This window comes from Periplaneta americana, chromosome 17 (assembly GCF_040183065.1).
Source record: "Periplaneta americana isolate PAMFEO1 chromosome 17, P.americana_PAMFEO1_priV1, whole genome shotgun sequence".
NCBI classification, from domain to species: domain Eukaryota; kingdom Metazoa; phylum Arthropoda; class Insecta; order Blattodea; family Blattidae; genus Periplaneta; species Periplaneta americana.
In genome coordinates this window covers 16,288,251-16,311,569 of record NC_091133.1, presented here as the reverse complement: position 1 = coordinate 16,311,569, position 23,319 = coordinate 16,288,251, and the positions used below count along the sequence as shown (strand labels likewise).

The following is a 23,319-nucleotide window of genomic DNA, read 5'->3' as shown; positions in this document are numbered from 1 at the left end:
ATTATGAAGTAAATTACTTTGTGAAATCCTACCTAGACAAGACAAGAAAGAAGAGTTTTAAACAAAATTTGCCTGAAGTTGACTGCGTGCGGAGCTTTCTCAATCGTCATCGTGAAGTTTTAACACAAAGATTTTGCCAAAATATCAAGAGGGCACAAGCAAATGCCAGTTCTGATATTATTAATGATTATTTTAATGAATTGGAAACCTAACTTGAATGGGTCCATCCCGATGGAATATTAAATTACGATTAAATGAACCTAACAACGATCCTGGCCGAACAAAGATTTTAGCAGGAGGAATAGAAGAAACAGTGTACGCGCTTCTATGCTTTCCCATTGTCGGTGGCGGTCCTGACAACTAGTGGCGCTTCGATCGGTAGGATCCATCTGTTGTCTGAAGGCAGATACCTCGAAAATATATTTCTCGCGCGTTTAATGATGAAAGTTGCTAGGGGTTGTTAATATGCTTTGCTGTTGAGAGTTATGTAGATGTCTTCAATTTGTTGTGCTTCGAATTAACCAGTGACAAAAGAATATTGTGTGGTGGTTTACAAAATAATTAAGGTGGGTGCTCCTGTTATGGCCATGTTCCTGATATGGCCACCTTCCTATTGTGAGTTAGTTAACCAAAAAATTCGCTAAATTGCAGCAGCATCCAGTTAAAGGGCATCCTGGTATGTCACTTGATCGTTTTCTATCCAGTCAGGTTGAGCAATATGGCGTCAGTTGCCTGTTTTGCGGTTTTCATGTGATCTCTTCCTATTTTTCTCTGGTAAGTCTCCTTTGTTTTATGTATGTTTTTCAATGACTTGTTCCATGAAAACCATCGTACTCCATTCAGTTTTTAATGTTCTGTTGATTGGTGTTGTCGTTGATGGCGTATCTTTTACGAGTTGTTCATAATCAAACGATTTTCGTGAAAGCTTACCTGCTCCTGATATGGCCATATCAAATGCACCATGGCCATATCAAGTTCATTTCACTTTTATTTTTTCACCTGACAAATTTACATGCCTTATAGCTGGGAATACGCAAAAATTTTGTATTTTAAGTAAAACAACTTAATTCTTAATGGAAAAACCTGTTTTGACTACACTTTTGAATTACAAAAAACATTATTAAGTGTTATTTTTATTCATTTTACACCAAAATTATTTAATTTTAACACAACTGCGCTATCAAACTGAAAACAATCACGATTTGTAGAACATGGAATAAGGGTGGCCATATCATGTGCACATGTTCCTGATATGGCCACTAGGTAGACTTTTCGAATTTGGGACTTTTTGGACAATTAAAGATATTTTTATGGGGAAAGGAAATTGTTTTAAGAAAGTCCATTAGACTGAGAACGAGTAAGAAAAAAGTGGTTTACATTTTTTTCAAAATGGCGGCTAGAAAAATTCTCAAATCTTATCATGGATATATCAGGGACACCTACCTTACAAAAATTTCGTACTGTTTTGTTCCGGGTTGTAGGTCGGAATACAGTAGAAATAGTGTAATAAGAGATAAGACATTTCTTTTCATCTCTCAAAGAAAAAGTTGAGTTTGGAAAGTGGGCCAGAGTGATTCCGCGGAACGATAAGAGTTTTCGGTAAATAACTGATCAGACTGTTTTAATATAAAACGTCATAAGACAGCAATACCGCGAGTGCGTTGAAAATTACAATCAAGAGTTGTACCTCACATTTACCCTAATTTACCGAAATGATGAAACATATGAAAATAAACGTTGCGGAGTGGTAATATTCGATGAGGTCAAATTCAGAGAAGAAATTCCCTTAAAGTGGACGTATTTGTTGATATCGGAGATCTCACGTCTGATATCCAAAAGAAACAATTAGCACATCATACATTAGTATTTATGCAAGATTGGATTCAACCAATTGTTATTTACGCTAGCAGAAACGCTACTTCAGGTGACATTCTCGCTAAAATTCTTATACAAGTTATACTACAATTAGAAGCAGTTTGGACGAGAGTAGTCGGTTTCACTTGTGATGACAGTCAAACAATTAATAGAAAGTCTTCGAAGTCTTAGAAATCAATGGAAAAAATTTCCAGCATAATATTATATTCCTAATCCGTTCGACGACAAAAAGAAAGATACGGGCATTCTCAGATTTTGTGCACATACTGAATTGCATAAGAAATTATTTTCATGATAAGATCAAACTCTCTTGCAAGGAGAAAAATATCAATTTTAGCTTTTATAGAAGACTTTTTAAGGAAGATTTATCTGGATTTGCGAATGTGTAGAGTTTGTCCCAAGTTTGACAACAGCTCATTTAGATCTCTCGTCCTTTAAGAGAATGGATGCCACCAGACTCGCGTTCCAACTCTTTAGTAACAGTGTCGCCAAAGGCCTCAAATTTTATCGAGAATTAGGGCTCATCGGGTTTCGAAGGCAGTGAGGGCACTGAAGAATGTACAAGGCAATTAAACTGTATTGCCGCCGCATTAAATTCACACATTTATGCTAAGGCTCTTTATAAAGACTCTTCTGATCACTAATTCCTTACTGATTTTCTTCAGTGTCTCACAACTACAACCAACACATTTGCGTCTGCTACAACAATGTTTAGTAGTAACCTTAAGATAAAATTAGAAATGAGCGAATGACTACGGAGCAAAGGATACAAATATATCCTAACAGGGAAACTCGCCCAAGACCACTTGGAACATCACTTCGGAATTTTGTCTTCACTCAGTTCAGATGACCAACCTTCGACGATAGATTTCCTCCATATGCATTTACTACGAAACAGATCCTTCTTAACATTGCTGGAAACTCTGAAACGAAAAGTGATGATGAACTACTCACATCGTTTGTGAACCAAATGCAAACATTAGCGCGAAATGTGGAATTACTCAACAAGATAGTTAGGAAAAAAAGTTATTCATGAAAAAATACATGGTCAATACTAAGAAAGTGCTGCGCCTGAGTTGGTGAATACCACTCCTGCTGCGTTGATTGACATGTTTAGTGTATTATGTGGCCGGTTATGTAGTACACGATTCCTCTAAGTTTATTGCGTGTACCCTCTGTGCCCTTCGACAGGAATGTAACAGGTCTTAACATTGTGCAGCTCTCACCCAAATCAAAGACTACCGAACGGGTAGGACCGTCAGTTTTTTAAGCAATCCCTCCCAAGCTGTATATGACGTACTTATTCAAACAGCATTGAAAATTAAAGAAAAGATTAGCTCAGCAAGTGCAATGTGGGATGAGATCTATCTTGACGCTCTATCGATCCTGTCTTCGGGAGAAGGTTGTTGCAGAAAACACATCATCGATATTATTCCGAAATTAGTCTACCACTATTTAAAATGCCGAATCTTCTTCAGGACAAAGTAAATCCGAAGATTTTTACAAGCTCGTAAATCCGTCAAGCAAACTCTCAAAGGTAACAGGCAAATAATCATGGTGAGTAATTAAATTCCTTTATAGGCAGGTAAAATATAATTCAACTCTTTATTTACTAGCATTTCGTAGGTTTTTCTGTCCCTAAATTCGCAACTTGTTACGAAAAGATTATTTAAATAATGAACGTATAATTGCTTTCACAACGTTTCAGGTCCCATTTTATTTTCTGTTACGAACGTTCATAATAGTAATACCTGATAGAAGACTATTAATTTTATGAATAAGAGACTATAAAGGTATTTCTTAAGTTACGAATAGCCGGGTTAAATGGAAGAAATTTGCTTTTAAAAAGGACTACATTCAGCGTAACAAGTACTGTGAATTCCTTCCGAATCCGCGCTTAGCAGTAACAGCGCCGCGTTGCGGGGGATCCATGTAAACTCACAGAGTGCGTCCTGGTTTTAGTTCATCGAGGGTGCAAGGTTCCAGATCGCATAATCGATCAAGTACATCAGCTATGTTTTGTGCCTCAGCATCAGGAAAACTCTTACCACTTCACATATGCTACAAAGCTGAGCATCTGTATGACACGTGAATTGCTCTGAAGTATTTCAACGAGCTTCCTGAAGATTCATCATTGGCCGCCTCTCAGTCCACATAATTGACAAATGCCGTGAAAATAATGGTTACTACCCAATGTGGCCTCCGCGATCTCCAGATTTCAATTGGTTGTGGGGTTACCTTAAACAACGAGTTTTCCTGACATATCCAATAACCTTAATGCAACTGAAAGCTGCCATCTAGCAAGAAATTGTCAATATTCCAAGACATTATCTGCAAAATGCTGTGCATGATGTCGCAGACAGAATGCTGTACGTTGAACAAGAGAACGGCGGAAATCTCCCAAATGTTTTGTAAACCCTCTTGTTTGCCCAACACTGTGATGTTTTTGTTTTTGTCCTATCTCAAATATTAATGTTTGAACTGACTTTTGAAATACCCTATACTTTTCCAATGGTTTTGGAATAACATTGTGCATAATTGAGTGGTTGAATAAGATTATCTGTCATGTAATATAATTGTGATACAATATAATACAAGGTAATTACATTTTTACTTTTAAAAAACTCGAATTAGTGTTCCATGTTACCCTATAATTATCTTTCAAACTTGAAGAAATACATTGGAATTAGCCACTGTTCCAAGTTACCCCATATCATTGGGTAACTTGGAACAACCATTCAAAATAAAAAAATATATTAGTGTGGAAATAAAAATAGTCTGAATGGGTTATTTTACGTCGCTGTATCAACATCTAGGTTATTTAGCGTCTGAACGAAATGAAGATGATAATGCTGGTGAAATGAGTCCGGGGTCCAGCACCGAAAGTTACCCAGCATTTGTTCGTATTGGGTTGAGGGAAAACCCCGGAAAAAACCTCAACCAGGTAACTTCCCCCGACCGGGATTCGAACCCGGGCCACCTGGTTTCGCGGCCAGACGCGCTGACCGTTAATCCACAGGTGTGGACTCGTCTGAATGTTCTTACATATTGTACACAACGTGATTAAAACATCCATAATCTTTGAATTGAAAAAAAGTAATATTATCCAACATCTTGGTGAATACGATAGTCTTAAGTTTAAAGCAAATCGTCAGAGGGAAAACATTGTTGGGGCTCACGGAATTGAAAAAATGTTCCAAGTTGCCCATTTGACAGTATGTCAAAATCTCTCTTATTACACCTTAGGGGAAAGTAATAATACCTATCTAGAAACAGAAATTTAATTACGACCAGAAATGCACCAAGTGTCAAAAAGGACTTTACAATTTTATAAGCTTATAGAAATTTATCCACATATTTTACAGAAATGGTTATGGTGTCATTTTAAAGCAAAACACATCACGTTTCTACCTGGCAGTTATTTTGGTTCGATATGGCTTCAGTTTGTGATATGGGAGACATCCAAATTAAAATCAATCTCTTGTCACACACGAGCCAGCAGATAAGGAGTCACTTCTGCAACTGCAGCAGTAATTCGAGTTCTCATCTCAGCACGATTGGCAAGTAAAGAAGGAACGTACACAAGATCATTGACGAACCCCACAGGGGGTCAGATCTGGTGAGCGAGACTGCCATGCAGTTGGCCCTGCACGACTGATCCAACGACCTGGGAACCGCAGATCAAGTAGCCCACAAACCTCGTGGTGGTAGTGAGATGGTACCCCATCTTGCTGTAAGTGATTGCGTCCATCTCGATCATCTTCGTTAATCTGCGGAATCAGGAACATTTCGAGTATACCTTGATACACATCTACCGCTTATTACTACGTTTTCGTAGTACCCTCCAAACCTGCAAGGCGAAATATCGTAATCGCTACTTTTATAGAAAATGAGCTATGGTGCTTAGAATAAATTTCGCGGCATTGCGCATCGACTGTAAAAATTCCGTGAGCCCCAACAATGTTTTCCCTCTGACGATTTGCTTTAAACTTAAGACTATCGTATTCACCAAGATGTTGGATAAGTATCGTAACTATCTCCCCTGCAAAGTTAGCAAAATGGTACTTACGATACTCTGCATTGCAGGGGACGACGTGTGTAATAGTACCAATCTCACGAGAGGCATATCTCGTTGATTTTCTGCGACTATGGGTAAATCTCTCCCTGACTTGTTCAACAACAGTACCAGAAGTTCGCTGTCGACCTGGAGGATCTTTAAGACATTGAGTACGAAAATTACGTTGCACTGTAGTTGCGGACTGTTTCGTAGAACCAAAAAACACAGAGAGTACGTTCCGCACAAGTGAAAGTAGCCATTTTGTACTGTAACTGATGTAGCGCTCTTAGCCTCTGAAATGAAATTGATACTAAAACTATGTGTTGTACTAGTAGACTATATTGTAAATCTCGTCTGTATATATTTCATCTAGACTGTGACTATAAATTAAGATTTTATAATAGTATTAAGTTTTTTGACTTGTTCCATATTCTAGCTGTAAGCATGTATGAATACCATGGAATGTTAATAAATACAATACAATACAATGTGATACTACGGCACTATGCGAGTGTTTTGATTTTTTAAACCGAAGGTAATATATGTGGATAAATTTCTATAAGCTTATAAATTTGTAAAGTCCATTTTCATCCATGGTGTACAGTATTATTGTTCCAACAACTATGAATAGACTAATAATAATAATAATAATAATAATAATAATAATAATAATAATAATAATAATAATTTATTTAAAAAGACCTTTGGGGAGGCCGAGACGTAGATGGGAGGATAATATTAAAATGGATTTGAGGGAGGTGGGGTATGATGATAGAGACTGGATTAATCTTGCACAGGATAGGGACCGCTGGCGGGCTTATGTGAGGGCGGCAATGAACCTTCGGGTTCCTTAAAAGCCATTTGTAAGTAAGTAATAATTTATTTATTTATTTATTTAATCTGGCAGAGCTAAGGCCAGTAGGCCTTTTCTTCCGCCCAGCCAGACTCCAATTCTAATTGAATACAATTGGTTACATAGTTATTTCATTAATATCTAGACCAGCGGTTCCCAAACTTTTTCAGCAACGGAGTCCTTTTTTAAGCAAAAGTTTCTCGTGGAGCCCCAAGAAATGTTTACTTTTTAGTTTTATCTGTCTACGTTCTATGAAGCATATTTCACACGATACATAAACGGAAGTATGTATGTATGTATGTATGTAATAAAGGAAACAATAGTAAAAAAAGTACTGGATACAATTTATTTAAATCTACAAAATGATATTAACAAGTAGTTAAGGTACTTAAAAAATGTTACAATGTTACATGTACATCCGAAGTTAATGTGAAGAATATGCCTGATTCTTGCGACAGAGTTTGTCAATGTCCGGTGTCACAGAAGTCAGTTGAAGACGTATATCGTCTTCTATGTCCAAACAAGATCGATATTTTGTTTTTGTAGCCGTGTACCTCGAAAAGGTCGTTTCACTGAGGTACACAGAATCAAAAGGCAGTGAGAGAAATTTAGCTTTTGAACTTAATATCAAAAGATCCTCCCCTAAGTTAGCCCAAAATTCGGGAAATGGTTTGTTTTTAAATTATGCCTGACAGTGGCTCTTCGAAACCATGTCTATTAGGACCTCATATCTGAAGCAGTGAGGACTGCTGGCTTTGACTTCACTGGAAATGGATCTACAATCCACTCATATTTCTTTAGAATCGATTCCTGAGTGTCCCTTGGAAAGTATGAATTCATATTTCGAAGCAAATTGTTAAGGTGTTTTTTCATTATTGCTATGAATGAGACATTCATTGCTATGTTATTTTCTTCTATAAAGTTTGAAGTCAATTAGAAACGTAAGATCCTTATTGTCGACGCTTTCTATGTAGAACGCTATCTTTTTCTTCAGTGCGACAATTTCGTCATCAGCATCGAATATAGTCTTCCGTTTACCCTGTATGTATGTGCTGAATTCTTTTTTGAAACATGTCTGCCAAGTAACATAAATTGTACAACCATTCCTGATCATTCAAATAATCTGACAGCAAACCGTTCTGGTAATTCAAAAGTGAAGAAACTTCCGTTCGAAGTTCATGTACGAGGCGCATCCAGAAATTAAGTTTCCCTATTTAAAAAAAAAGAACATACACTTTCAGGAAAACATTTATTGGCAACAGGTACAGCAATGTTTCAGCTATTTTTCAACATAGCCACCATCAGGATTGAGACACTTGTATCGTGGGATCAGCTTTTGTATCCTTCTGTCGTAGAACTCTGCCGCCTGTGAATGGAACCAGCGTGTGACAGACGTCTTCAGCTCTTCGTCGTTGCCAAAACGCTCACCAGAGGACAGGAATTTCTTGAGGTGCAATAAAACGTGAAAATCGCTGGAAGCAAGATCAGGACTGTAGGGTGGATGATCAAACAATTCTCAGCCAAATTCCATCAAAAAGCTGCTGTGCGCCGAGCCGTATGTGGACGAGCATTGTCATGGAGGAGCACAACACCTGCAGTAAGCATTCCACGCCTCTTGTTTTGAATGGCACGTCGCAATTTTCGCAGTGTTTCACAGTAACGGTCAGCGTTCACTGTTTCACCTCTTGGAAGGAAGTCAATGAGCAGAATGCCCTTCCTGTCCCAGAACACCGTTCACATCACTTCCTGTACCGACAGCGTCTGTTTGAATTTCGTCCTGACCGGAGATCCACTATGCCGCCAATGCATTGACTGCTGCTTGGTGTCCGGGGTGAAGTGCGAAATCCAAGTCTCATCGCCCGTGACGATCCTGTCGAGGAACTCGTCGCCGTCATCGTGATACCGTTGCAGAAATGTCAGTGCTGCTCCTAAACGTTGCATTTCTGTTCAGGTGTCAGGTTTTTCGGCACCCACCTGGCACACACTTTTTTGAACAGCAGGTGCTTAGTGACAATCTCATGGAACAAGGATCGCAATGTCTGCGGAAAATGGCTGCTCAGCTCCTTAAACGTGAAGCGACGGTTCTCCATGATGCACTGCCGCACCAGCTCAACACGATCATCACTGATGAGGGACGGTCGCCCACTGCGCTCTTCATCATGGACACTTTGACGACCTTCGGAAAACTGCCTACACCAGCGACGCACCATCTGCTTAATCATGATGTTCGGCCCATAGATCTGACAGAGCTGCCAATGAATTTCAATTGGCGCAATGCTTTGTGCATTAAAGAACTTTATCACCGACCGAACCTCGCAGGCGGCGGGAGAAGGAATAAGAGCTTCCATTTCGGACCACTACTGCCACGCTACTGGCAGCAAGCGGGACCTGCCCGGCTGGCATATGATTGATACGTCATAGGTCTGTTACGCATGCGCAATTGACACGGCTAATTACGTCTACTTACAAGGGGAAAAAATCGGGAAACTTACTTTCTGGATGCGCCCCGTAATCGGGACAACGCTTTACCGCGCGACAACTGTCGCACTTCTGTATGTAATATTACTAACAATGACTTGTGTATACTACCCATATCTTCAAACAGGATTTTAAGTAGCCTACACTGCGAAGGTCGTGCCTTAACAAAGTTGATAATTTTGACGGCGTCGTCTAGTACCTACTTTAATAACGCTGGCATTTTTTGTTGCGAGGGCGTGTTGGTGTAGTACACAATAACTACTTGCTCAGTTTTTTAAACTTTCTTGATCTTTGTAACAGCGCCAGCAACAGATCTACCATGGCCTTTGCGCCATCTGTGCACACATCATTGCAATTGTCCCACGGTATCGAGTTTTCAATGAAAAAGAAAAAATTTCAGTACCGCTTGTAGAGGATGGCAATGGCTGCAAAACAAAATATTTCATGAAAGAACCTGAAAATTCATACCGCACAAACATCATGAACATAGCTAATCCGGTAAAGACCGTGGATTTGTCAAGTTGTAACGAAAATTTCGTTTAACTGATACGGGAAATCATGATATTTTTTACGTCTTTTCATAGATTCTGGATTCGATTATGCAGTGTTATTTGGTAAGGACACACTGGAAATCAAGTTTGCAGTTTTCTTGTCCACCATGCACTTCACTACCTTCACTAATATTGGTTTCATAAGAGTTTCAGCAAGGGTGAGGTTTACCACCAAGAGTCTGGTCATAACTAACCAAGTACGACGTTTTCAGTGCTTTCTCGTTGTTTGTTTTTACACGAGGTAAAATTTTGTCTGAACTGCATGGAGTTCGTCACTTTTTCTTTCGAAGTAGTCTGCAGTTTTATTAGTGAATTTTTGAATTGAGAAATGCCATCTAAGCTTGGCAGGGAACATAGAATTATTGGGAAAAACTTTGTTACATATCACACACTGTGGACGTTCATCAGCAAACTCAGTGAATCCTAATGTCCAAATATAAATCACAATGGAATACATCAAAGGTGATATGTTACAGTTATATGAACACTAATAAGTAGTGTTCATATAACTGTAACATATCACCTTTAATGTATTTCATAAAATCAATGAACACTGTATTATTGACCTAACATGTGTGTTTTATCATTAAATACAAATCACAATATTTTCGTTTGTTACTTTCAATACCTCTACACTAGGTACCGTAGACTCTGAGACAGGATCATGTTCAACATATTCCGAACTCAATTCCCAGGAATTCGCACTATCTTCTTTGAAGTAAGGTTATAGCTGTTTGACTGAGCATTGGTTGATGGCTAATGACTCTTAGGTCTTGGGGAGCCCGTCTTATGCCACAGTTCTGGTTCAACAAAAGTTTAGCTAACACATGTGCTATCAAAGTAACATGCAGGTATACAGTATATATATTTTTGAGGTAACGTAACAGTCAATAGATTGTAGATTCCACGTACCACGAATAACAAATGCTGACTGCCCAGTATATAAAAAATAAAATAAATTTCGAGAATCATTGAGTACTTGGCAAGCAAGAAAGATCGAGATAGTTCCAGTGACGAGTAGATCTAATATTAATGCTTCCATGTAGCAAGAAGAACGCAAACTACTTTCTCAGAAAGTATTTTTTGCTTGATGGAACTAGTTTCCGTTTTCCCGCTAGAGACTAGATGGAATTAGCAATTTTTGTCATCTTCATAACTTCCGCGGACGGAGCCCCTGAGAATCATTCGCGGAGCCCTTCCGCGGAGCACACTTTGGGAACCGCTGATCTAGACTATAAAACAACATGAAAGTAAATAATGAAAGTTGGATAAGTAATGTTAGTGTGACAATAATAAACACTGGTAAGAAATAGTGATGATAATAATAATAATAATAATAATAATAATAATAATAATTATAATAATGAGATAATTTAAATATTTATTCTGTGATATATATAACCATTAAACATTGGGCAACTTGTAACAGCTATATTTGTTAACGAGAATTGTTAGAAAAATATTTCGTTAGTCTATTCTTAAATTGGTTTGATGTCTGACAGTCCCTGACATTACTCGGTAGGGAATTCCAAAGTAGAGGAACAGACACAGTGAAAGAAGATGAATATGAGGATTTTCGGTGGGAGGGAATGGATAATATTGAAGAGTGTTGTGATCGTGTGTCTAGGTTATGATGGATGGATAAATTTTGAAAACGAGACGCAAGATAGACCAGGAGTGAAGAAATGCAATGTGTGAAAGAGAAGGGAAAGACAGTGGATTTTCCTAAGATCTTCTAGACGGAGCCAGGACAACATTTCGAGGGCTGGTGTTACGTGATCAGCCCGGCGAATATTGCAGACGAAACGGATGCACATATTATGAACAAGTTGTAGCCTCTGCGCCAAAGTAACGCCAAAGTAACGCTTAGGTCAGTAAACAGAATATCACAGTAATCGAAGTGGGACATCATGAGTGTTTGCACTGACTATGTATTAGGACCTACAGAATTATCTGTTATTTATTAATGATTGAGAAAAATTCGCTAAGACGCCGAGGATCGAACCCGGGGAACCCAGGTCTACGTACTGGTGGTCTATTACTGAGCTACACCGAGGCTCTATCGACAATTTTTCTCATTTGGTTTTTTTCTTTTGTGGACTTACTTCATGTCTGACATATTGGGCCAAGTGAATAAAGCTGAGCAAGTTCTTTTACTTCATTATTTTGAATGAAATGCTTCCAGTATGTTGAATAAAAAAGAGCTAAGCAAAGTGGTGCAATAGCAGATGTGAGCAAGTGCTTACCGTCGGGACAATTGCTCTCTGATTAGAAAAATGATGTGAATAAAGAGATGGATTTGCTTCAGGCTATGAGCAAATGCTTCTGAAAACTGTGAGTCTGGTTATTAGCAAACTCACCTGTCTACAGAGTAGATCATGGCATAGTTTCACAGACGTTGATATTGTAGATGACGTGGGTGTGGAAGAGGGTGAAGAGGAACAAGTAAATGAAAGAGAAATTTTACGTGTAGGACGCAAAAGAAGGGAAGAAAGAGGAACAAGTAAATGAAAGAGAAATTTTACGTGTAGGACGTGAAAGAAGGGAAGAAATAAAATTGTTGTTATAATAGAAAATCATGGACACTTAAGTCATCCTTGTGATTGCGATTGAAATTGCTTTTAATGAAAAAGTAGAATTTAATTTCCAATTAATTTCACATTTTGCTAAAGACATTAAATATGTTCACATCTACTCAGAATATAAAAAAGTGATATGTGCATATCTATAAATACCTACAAGTAAGGTCACTAACATAACATATAACTAAATTTACTAAAATAGAATTCAAATGTACTTCTGACTATAATATTTTATTTAAGCCTAGTTTATGTAAAACCAAAGCGCATGATAAACTCACAAGTGAAACTACCTAACTATTTATCTTGTTTCAAAGAGTAATATTTAGTTTAGACTTTAGAGTATACGCATTTAATTTACTTATATTTTGTAGAAAAATACTTTTTAACACACACCCAAAATATGATGTGATAATTGTCTATTATTTAAGTACGTCTACTTCAGACTAACCACATTTATATAACATGTGAGTTAATCTACCTTACTAAAATAGATCATGATACAAGTGATCCTTATGAACAAACACATAATAGTATGAAAAAAACAATACAGTGTACAGTCCCGCAATTATAAAAAATAAAAATTAAAACTTTCATCATTTTCAAGACATTTCATTTTCATTGTTGTGAAGTGTAGTGTGAGGTAGGCCTTCCTTACTATGAAGTCTTTCAATTAGTAATCGTTCTATCTCAAGCTGAAGTTTTGTTAATTTATATTGTTCCAACAATACTAGTCGTTGTAGTTCTGTGTTGGTACGGCTTTTAGTTTCTTCAGTTTCAGAAAAATCGTGTTTAGCTGTCTTTGAGGGCGGTGGTTTGAGTGAAGATACTGTACTACATTATGGTGATGATTCAGAATGTGCAGACTGCTGAGGCCTCACACTTATAGCTCCTATAAACAATTCAATAATAACTTGTAAGGTGACAGTACTGCGAAGAATTGATTGTATTGTTATGTGCAGACCTGTAACTTGTTATGTTACATAATAGACTTCCATCACTTTTTTTTTTAAGTTAAAGTGAGACTTATCAAATAAATTAAATAGCATAATAACAGCGACTTTAATTATTTAGCAGTTGTAGTAAAAGCAGTAGGCCTACCTGGAATTTTGTTCAATGTAGGATTTGTGTCCCTTGTAGTAGATTGTACAGTTGTCTTTCCCAGGAATTCAGGACTATTGCCTTGTTTCCCGTCCTGTTAAGATCAGTCTTCTTTTTATGTCTTGGTTTGATGTTATTGATTTTTTAGCATATTTTTACATGTGACAGATGTTCTGAAATTAATTTCACATAGTTTTTGTAATTCCTGAATAGCTGCATTTTTTCTATTTTTTGTACCTGGTACCTGCGACTTCAGAAGAATATCCGGATATTTGCTTAGTGTTGAAGACAGAAATACCCTTATGCTCTCAATAGATACCGGTACAGACATTTCACTTTTTCCATCTGCTGAATTCATTCTCACGTGTCACTTTTATCCACTTACAGATCCGAATGAAATAAATTTTGGTTTTATGCAGTTCATAATAATGAAGTTGGACACCTGCACTAAGATTAAAGGGGTGCCGACATGGCCAACAATGCAGAACACTATAGCTTAGCGGTCCATATTTGTGACTGACAAGGCACGTGCTCATAGATTAGAAGCACAGGGTTGGAGCATAAGGCAATTTATATTCACATTATCAGAGGCTTAACCTCATGTTCCAACCCTTTCCTCACTATCATATCCTCATGCTTCAACCCTTTGCTCACTATCATATCCTCATGCTCCAACTCTTTGTTCACTGTCACATCCTCATACTCCAACTCTTTGTTCACTATCTCAACCTCATGCTCCAAGCCTTTTCTCACTATCACATCCTCATGCTCCAACCCTTTGCTCACTATCATATCCTCATGCTCCAAACCTTTGCTCACTATCACATCCTCATGCTCCAACCCTTTCCTCACTGTCATATACTCATGCTCCAACCCTTTGCTCAATATCATATCCTTATGCTCCAATCCTTTGCTAACTATCATATCCTCATGCTCCAACCCTTTGCTCACTATCACATCCTCATGCTCTAACCCTTTGCTCACTATCACATCCTCATGCTCCAACCCTTTGCTCACTATCATATCCTCATGCTTTAACCCTTTGCTCACTATCATATCTTCACGCTCCAACCCTCTGGTCACTATCATATCCGCATGCTCCAACCCTTTGCTCACTAGCATATCCTCATGCTCCAACCCTTGGCTCGCTATTATATCCTCATGCTCCAACGCTTTGCTCACTATCACATCCTCATGCTCCAATCTCTTGCTTACACTCAAATGCTGTATTTTTATTCACTCGGCCCATTAGGTCAAACAAGGAGGTCACTGATATCAGTGACGTGTGCGGCCGGAACTACACTGTTTATTTGCCTTGTTAAACGAAAAATGTACGTAAAGATTATTAATTTTTTTGTCCTATAGAATTATCTGTTGTGGTTAATATTTATTAATAACGGAGAAAAATTCGCTCCGCCATTGACGATCGAATCTGGGACCCACAGTTCTAAGCACTGGGCCACTAAAGGAGAAAAAAAAGGCAAAAGATTCGATCCGGTGCTTTGGATTGAGCACCAAAGTAGTTCAGTGGTAGAGCATCCAGTGCGTAGATGTGGAGGTCCCGAGTTCGATTCTCGACGCCGAAGCGAATTTTTCTCCTTCCTTAATAAAAAAACTATGAATAGAGTTTAGTTAAATGACTTTCTGGCTAACTACAAAGAGATGCAATAATATGATAAATTTCTTCCTTTATGAAGAAAATTCCGCAACATTCAATCCATCTTCAGTCGATAATTTCCTAAACAGACATGTAACTATACTAAATAAGGGCACTAAACTTAGTGAAACATAATACATACACTTTCCATTTATTTCGCTGTAGACCTTTTACGAAAATATATTCGAAAAAGTTTTCTCTTTCATTGGGTATTTCTGTTGCCTAATTAGTCATTCGTGTCTTATGACTGCATATTACATATCGTCCTTTTTTTTTTTTTTTAAATCTAACATATTATTTCTGTCAAGCAGTGTTTCATTTATTTTATCTCTAACTATACTTGAACGTCCCATTAGACAACACTCCTTTCCACCTGGCGGTATATTGTAGGCATATCGAAAAATATTACAAAAGTTAGTTCAAATATGAAAGAAAAGAGAGTATAGCTAAACTGGACATTAGGTGTGGACGTTTTCAGTCATGTCATAATGATGTTAACAAAGTATACAATGTCACCAACATATAGACATGACATTTACCTTGCCATTCATACCAGGAGAAATTTGAAATTTAGTTTCTTTCTCTCTCTCTTCTTCTCTTGTCCTCCTCAACCTTACTGAGTAGTACCACTGTTAGTGAAAAGGTTAGGCATAGATTAGTGACAAGCAGTTAGTGTCACTGTTAGTGAGAGAGATAGGTGGAGTTAGATGTGATATGTCAATATCCAACAGAATTATTAGTAACTGGGGTTCATATCACGAATCAAATTCAAATTGTTAATGCATTTGCTAGTCAATTTAAATCTGTTCAACAAAATTATAACTCTAATTTCTTTACTTACGATTCTAATATTACCTAAAATAACAATCGCAGATGTAACTAAAGCCATTAAAAAGCTGAAGCCTAATAAATCTAAAAGTATTGATAGCATTCCTAATTTTATAATTAAGGGGTGCTCTGATATTCTCATACCTGTTTTAACTTATTTATTCAATCTCAGTTTAAAAACATGAAATCATCCTTCACTTTGGAAGGAAGCATCTATTATTCCTGTTTTTAAAAATGGTAATAAAAACAATGTTACTAATTATAGACCTGTTTCTATTCTGAACAATTTTTCTAAAATTTCTGAAAAAATTATACACAAACACATTTCTTTTTATGTCAAAAATAAGATCAATTCAGCATAACATGGTTTTATTAAAGGTAAATCTACAACTACTAATTTAGTTTCCTATCTCAATCTCATTATGCCTGTTGTCTAAACTCAAGGTCAAATTAACTCAATTTATTTTGATTTCAGCAAAGCATTTGATGTTGTTCCTCACAAAATTTTATTAACTAAATTAAGTAATTTTGGTCTCCACTAACTACGATAATTGGTTTGAAAACTATTTAACAGATAGACAATCTTGTGTTAGACTAGGTAATTCTCTCTCGGATCCATTTAATAGTTTATGTGGAGTTCCTCAAGGGTTTACTTTGGGATCTCTCTTATTTTTATTATTTATAAATGACATAAGTAAAAGAATAAGTTCTAGCTGTCTTTTATTTGCTGATCTCAAAATCTGTCGCAAAATTAGTAGTTTGGCTGATTGTCAAATTCTTCAAAATGATATTAATTCAATTGCACTTTGGACTGTTGAAAATAGAATGAAAATTAATCAATCCAAAACTTTTGCTATTTCCTTCTCACGTAAAACAACCTCCCAAAAATTTAATTATTCTCTTAATAATATCATAATTACTAGGAAAGATAGTATAAGAGATCTTGGTGTCTTACTTGATTCTAAATTATATTTCCATGATCATGTGCAATATATTTATACCCATTCATTAAGAATGCTTGGTCTAATCACAACTATAACTTATTCTTTTTCTACTCCTATCTGTTTATTAATTTTATACTATACAATTGTCAGATCCAAGCTTGAATATGCATCTGTAGTATGGAATTCCATTACTTCAACTGACTCGGTTAAGCTAAAGAATATTCAAAGAATATTTATTTTCCTGTGTTCTTATAGATTTTTACCTAATTCTGATGATTATAAATATTAGATTAACTGGAAATATTTTAATTGCGGTAGTTTATTTGCCAGACGTCAAGATCTTGATTATTATTTTTTTTTTGTAAAGTTCTTAAGGGTGATATTGATTGTGAATCTTTCCTAAGCAATATCAGTTTTTGTATTCCTGCTAAGGGTTTAAGATTTCATAAAATGTTTTACAATATAAATTCTAAATCTCTCTCTCTCTCTCTCTCTCTCTCTGGTCTGCAGATGTATAAAATATGCAATTTGCATGGATCTAACTTGGATCCATTTAATGTGTAGTATATACTATGGAGTTTTATGTCAGTTTAACTTATGTCTTTTGTTTAAATTTGTATTTTAATATTATTCTCGTTACATTTTATATTATTTTGTTGTTTATTCATTTACATGATTCCATTCATTTTCAATTACGATTACTTTTAATTGTCATTATTTAAGTATTTTAGTCATCCATTTTATTCCGTCCATCCAATGTCATTATTGTCGGTGTATTATAATATTCTCGCCATCTTGCATATCTTTGTAATGCTATTTATATGATTCCATCCTTCATTTATATGATTCCATTATTTCATTTGTAATTATCATTTTATTTCATTGCCATTATTTAATTACTTCATTGTACTTTTACTGTAATTTATATCATTGCTGATGTTTTTGTTATATTCTTTCTGCTGAACAGCTAAATAAATAAATAAATAAGTAAATAAATAAATAAATAGATAGATAAATAGGTAGATAAATAGATAAAAAGATAGATAAATATAGATAAATAGATAAATAGATAAAAAGATAAATAAATAAATAAACGAATGAATCAATGAATGAATGAATGAATAAATAAATAAATATTATCATTATTATTATTATTATTATTATTATTATTATTATGTCAAAAATAAATGCAATCATTTTAAAATACAAGGATATTTTGGTTTGATATTCCTGTAACCTATTCATAAATTTTGCTTTCATTATTTTTTTTTTAATTACAACACAAGTCATCTTCCAGCATGTTTAATTTTTACTTGTGTGTTTTCGCCGGAAAGACATCATCGTCGTCATCATCATCATCATCATCATTATTATTGTTATTATTATTATTATTATTATTATTATTATTATTATTATTATTATTATTATTATTTACATAAGATTGAACACTTCGTTAGCTCACTGAAATGTAGGCTTATTCATTCTTCTTAATCCACACACAGATATTTCATTCCCAAGTTTACAATCAACTTTAAATCTGTTATCTATAAAAGAACAAAATGAACACTCTACATCACCCGACTTCTTAGCTGCTGGACACAGATTTTGATCCAAAGTGTAGTTAATCATACACCGAAGTGTCCACAGGACGTGGACAGTTTAAAATCAACTTTCAATATTGTCATGAGGGCACATTTAAAGACGCGACTTCAGAAGACCGCGTAAACATATAGTCTGTATGTCATTTCATTATTAAATTATTTGTTTTTGGTGCAAAGCATATCTCTTGTACCATTAATAAGAGACATGTTTTTAATGATTTTTTAATTTGCACAGTCTTTATACAATACACAAGTAGCCTACTTACGCGGTATTCTGAAGTATAGTGCATTTAAAGGTAAATAATTGTCGAGATTCACTCCATCTCGATTTTCGAGTCTTTTCTGAGAACCCCCTTTTTTAAAAGAACTTAGAAAAAAAGAACAAGATGACGTAACCTGACCTGACCTAACCTAACCTAAATTTCGACTTAGGCATCAATCTGACAAACACATCAATCTCTCTTACTTTTACAGTTCGGTGCATTGATGCCTAAGTTAAAATTTAAGTTAGATTAGGTTGTTAGGTCATCTCGTTATTTTTCTTCCTAAGTTCTTTTTTAGAAAGGGGGTGAATCGATGCCTAAGTTAAAATATGGGTTAGGTTACGTTAAGTTCCTTTGAGAATGGGGGTAAAAATTAGGAGTTTTTAGAAAAAAAAAAGTCGACGATGGAGTGAATCTCCACAATTACCAAATATTAATTCAGTCACAAATAAACTAAACCCTATTTCAACGATCTGCAAAAATTCTGTCATTTCTGCAAGTGCCATTAAGTACTGTAAGATACCACCTACAAATTATAGCCTACATCATCCTTAAAAAGGAAAATGAATTGTAACAGTATATTACGATATAAGGTTGGGAAGTGCTTTTTACAGAATCAAGGGAATGTTTGAAAAACGAGCAGGCAGACGAGTTTATCATTATCAACTGAGACAGTAACCAAAAAAAGGACTCATAAGGAAAAGTCATGTTTCGAGAAAACAAAGATTGAAGAATTTATTTCTATATAATTGCGATTTTAAGGGAATTTGATCAAAATAACAATTTGTATACTGTTACAATAATATCTGTCTACAAGTTTTGCTTAATAATGCATTGCGACTTTAATATTGTTATAAATACATATGTTTTATTGCAGCATTTTATAGGACTTTTTCCAGAGGAGAAGTTTAATTTATCAAAATACTTTCAATATCACTAGGCCTATATTTTAGCAGAAATTAAACATCAGCAGATAAACAGAGGTTTACAAGTTCAAATCATTTTTGTAAAATTAAATTTCTTACATAGCTATATCTCATAGTTACGTAATAAATTGTACCAAATACGTAAAAATCAAGAATATCTATTGGGTACAGAATATAGATTACTCAGTATTAATCTAGAATGGATTCACACTCACTTCAAAGTTTATCTTCAGAGTGCAGTGTACACTTTACTGCACATCCTGGATGGACACTCACTCACTTTGAAGATCATCTTCAGTGATGTATGCTGAGTTTCACAACTACACAAGGGTGCATGAGTTCATTCAATTAGCTACTCTGCCCTCTGTTTACAAGATAGTGAAACGAAACTAAGTAAGGAAATAGTTCTTAAAAAGGAGAACCCAATTAAACATTTTCCCAAGAAAGGGTCTATAGACCTATGGGACCATTATCCACTACTGCCTCAATTTTCGAGATATTGTAATGGTTAATTCCACGATAGGTTGGACATTGAAGTTAAAAATTAAATTTCGTGTTCAGTATATGTTCTTTATATCATTTTCTTCAGGAAAGTTCATATTTTCAGAAATTAACAGAAAAGTTCGATTTATTTAATTCATCTTTGTTTTACATACATCCGAAGTGAATATTTTTAGTGTGTACTTTTGATCTGTCAAATTTACTTTGGCAGTTTGTTGCCAAACCATAACTTAAAAGTAATAAACAAGGCTGTTCTCTGTTGTAATTCTATTAACAGAAAGAGAAGACCTTAAAATCAGTGTCAATTTACTTTTATGAATGTCAGTGAGTTTAAAAATTTGCTATTTTTAAAATAAGTGTTTTTATGTAACACCCGTCACAGAATATGCTTAAAGTTACTCTCTTGCTCTCAGTTTTTGTCCTGAAGGCAACAATTTTTTAAAGCAAAGTCAAAATATGATGCCAAAAGTACAGTATTTTTTAAATTTTTTTAAAACTAAAAATAACAAGTGTTTCAATGTGACGGGTGTTACAAAATTAGAGCATGGAGAACACAGGAATTCTGTATTTTGATTTATTGCAGGTAGTTCCCACAACACATTATTAAATAAGTTTCAAATGTTGGTAAATCTGAAGTTTAAGTTATCAACAGTTGTCAATACCTGTTTCCTCCAAAATCTTACTTATCTGAAAGATTTCCCACCAAATTTACATTAAGCTGAATGTTTGGTCGAAAGTTCTGATTTACATAAAAATTATAGGCCACAAAGGTAAATGTACTTATGTTCTATTTTAGTTAATCATAGTACTTTTCTATTCTGTAACATTATTTCTTGCTTACTTAACAAGGAATGAATTACTGAAGATATTAACCACTAGCATAACCTAAAAATAAATGCAGATTAAGCTGCTGCATTCTTAGGATATACGAAGCTGCATGTTAACCATCCAATTATTTATTTTAACGTTTTGAGATAGCTGGATACCGTATATATTTAATTGCAGAATGGGGAAATCAGCAGCTGAGAGGCAACCTGAATGCCCTAGGCGAAGAAAATTAAATAAAGATAAAATTCTGTGGTGTTCGGGTAAAGGGAGATAAGTAATTTTTTGTGCAGATGGAATTTTCTTCCCCAGATGAACACACAAGTTAAATTATACAAGTTAGTGTGCAAAAATGAAAAGAATACTAGCAGTTGTTGTATTTTGTGTAGAAAAGTATTTTCAGTAAGAGTTCCAAGTTTAAGTTTCATTTATCACCAAGCTCATTTTATGACATCTCCCTTTACCCAAACAACACAGATATGAAGACTATTTGCAGAAGGAGAGAGAGAGAGAGAGAGAGAGAGAGAGAGAGAGAGAGAGAGGGAGAGAGGGAAAAGCTTAGGAGAACAAAGAAGCTATCAAGAAAAGAATTTACTGCTCACAGTAAGAAAACAAAACTGAAAGTTTGAAACTAAAGGGCAAGAAAAGCTGCATTAATAAACACTAGTGTTTTCAGTGAAACGAAATTCCAGTCACTAGGAACAGCTGTCCAAATAGTAAAAATTGAGACAGCTCTGAGTATGATGCTGCTTAAGTTGTTGTATTTTGTTTTGTAATTAACAGTTTTAGTAAAATTTATTAAATTCCACTGTGAGAAATATAAATTTATATTTAGCATTTGTTGAAGTGAGCATATATACTAAAAAGTAAATTTATGTTAGGAACAACAGTTTAATATCAAAAGCGAATCTGTACTTCTAGCCACACTATTTTGATTTTATGGCTGTATTTTTTATTGATTCTATTAAATATTTGTATTAATTTACTTTAGAGCGTCAGAAGTACAATTTTGAAGCTGTCAACATCATATATGTAATTTACTAAGTTAAAGTTAACTTAAAAAAAATTGCACACTTTGAAAACATATGTCTACCATGATATTAAGCTACCAGTACTCTTAAGTCTATGTAATGAACTACAGAAAATATATGTTCTATGATTTGAACCAAAAAAAAAAAAAAAAAACCAAATGTGAAATTTCTTCAGACAAGTAACACCCGTCACATTATTAAGTAACACCCGTCACATAAGGTTAATTAAATTGTAAGTGTAGGGCTTAATATTTTAATTACATCCATTATATCACTCGATTCCTTGAACTTTCCTCTCACTGAAAATAGGTAACACAATTAATTCAAACTGTGAACTTCACAGAGTTATCAGTTAAACTGTATCATTAATGTATGCATGTCTTTTTCATGTTACACCCGTCACATTGTTTATTTCACTTATATCACCTGACAAATAATGTTTAGAAAAAAAATAATTAGTTGTGTCTGACAAGCAAGAAGTGGAAATTCAGTGGATTATAAAAGAACTAGTAAAAATATTTTATTAATTATTGTATTCCAATTAAATTTCGAAGAATCTCTTTCTGAAAGTAACACCCGTCACAGTGGAATTGACCTAATGTACTTCACAAATGTGTATTGTACAACATTTTTTGCAGGATATTATTTTTAAAATTGCAAATACAATATATTTTGCAATGAAAATTTAGAGCAATATTATTCCAAAGCCTTCGCAAAACTATACTGCAATGGTAACTAAGTAACAATAAGTGCACTGTAATGGGTCTATTTCAGTAAAACTATCGGTATAGTTTTGTTATGAAGAATGGTTTCCCTAGCAACGAGTTTCTGTGCGGGAATTCTAACTCTCAAGACCTAACAATAATAGCTGTAAATGCAAAAAATAAAATTCTGAATGACTCGAATCATAATAGATGGCCTAATTTCCCAGAACAACTACATCGAATACAAAATTGACATTTACAGGTAAAAACTTACCCTACTTCTACAACGCAGTCCATACGTGTGGAGTAACGGTTAGCGCGTCTGGCCGCGAAACCAGGTGGCCCGGGTTCGATTCCCGGTCGGGGCAAGTTACCTGGTTTTCTGAGATTTTCCCTCAACCCAATACGAGCAAATGCTAGGTAACTTTCAGTGCTGGACCCCTCATTTGACGGGTATTATCACCTTCATCTCATTCACACGCTAAATAACCTATGCTGTTGATAAAGCGTTGTAAAATAACTAACCTAACCATCTATAACGCATT

General features: G+C 35.3%; 1 protein-coding gene across 4 annotated transcripts in view; it reads right to left on the bottom strand.

The window, feature by feature from the left end:
* LOC138692724 (zinc finger protein 665-like) overlaps window positions 1–23,319 on the bottom strand; it is a 55,990-nt gene that overhangs the window by 20,636 nt on the left and 12,035 nt on the right. The window contains exon 2 of one of the 4 annotated variants that reach the window (XM_069815904.1): window positions 13,495–13,667. The exons of 2 other annotated variants lie outside the window; for them this stretch is intronic. The gene's annotated coding sequence lies outside the window, so the exon portion shown is untranslated. The remainder of the gene's footprint in view (window positions 1–13,494; window positions 13,668–23,319) is intronic. One more of the 4 variants, XM_069815905.1, reaches the window with a different exon arrangement.